This window comes from Mirounga angustirostris, unplaced genomic scaffold, assembly GCF_029215605.1.
Source record: "Mirounga angustirostris isolate CCGP_5_RB_7025 unplaced genomic scaffold, mMirAng1.0.hap1 SCAF_3, whole genome shotgun sequence".
NCBI classification, from domain to species: Eukaryota; Metazoa; Chordata; class Mammalia; order Carnivora; family Phocidae; genus Mirounga; species Mirounga angustirostris.
The window spans coordinates 81,294,222-81,295,116 of record NW_026991711.1 but is presented as its reverse complement, the minus strand read 5'-3'; positions in this window follow the sequence as shown (position 1 = coordinate 81,295,116).

Here is an 895-nt window from a genome sequence, read left to right as displayed (position 1 = left end):
TACTACTGATGTGAGATTAGCCCAGTGATAACTGTGGTTGAAAACAAAGATGCAAGACCTTGAGGACCCAATACGGTTCACTTAAATATACACATACAGTACACATTGTACATCATAATCTATTCACATAAAGTTACAATGGTGGCCCCTGACCTCTTTCATGCTTCTCAATGTGACCCCTGAGAAAATGCCACAGAACTGAGGTTCTGTGGCTCCCTCTTCCTGTTCCAGAGACACCAGCCTAGAGCCATCAGCAGCAGAATGTCCTTGTCTAAAGGCACAATGGAGGAGAGGTGATAGGGTAGGCCAGGGAATGGGAAAGTTTAACCAAATGCAATTTTTAGGTTCTGTCAGGTCAACTGCTGTGAAACTGCTTTCCCCAGAGCTGCTGATGAAAGGTGTATCCTCCCCCAGAAATACTGACTTAAAAATGAAGGCACATCAGATTCAGGATACAGAGCAGGGGTGTTGGTGAGGGGAGTTCAGAAGGTAAATCTTATATCTTATATCTTTAGACCTTCCATAGAAAAGCAAAATGACTGAAAGAAGCAAAAAAACAAACAAACAAAAAATTGAAATCACATCTCATTTTTTTGTGCCCTATGCTATGCATTCTAGAAAAACTCAAATTAGGGGCGCCTTGGTGGCTCAGTTGTTAAGCGTCTGCCTTCGGCTCAGGTCATGATCCCGGGGTCCTGGGATCGAGCCCTACATCGGGCTCCCTGCTCCGCGGGAGGCCTGCTTCTCCCTCTCCTGCTCCCCCTGCTTGTGTTCCCTCTCTCGCTGTGTCTCTCTCTCTCTCTGTCAAATAAATAAATAAAATCTTAAAAAAAAATTTTTTAAAATGTTGAAAAACTCAAATTAATTAAAATACAACAATTAGACTGGGTTTTAT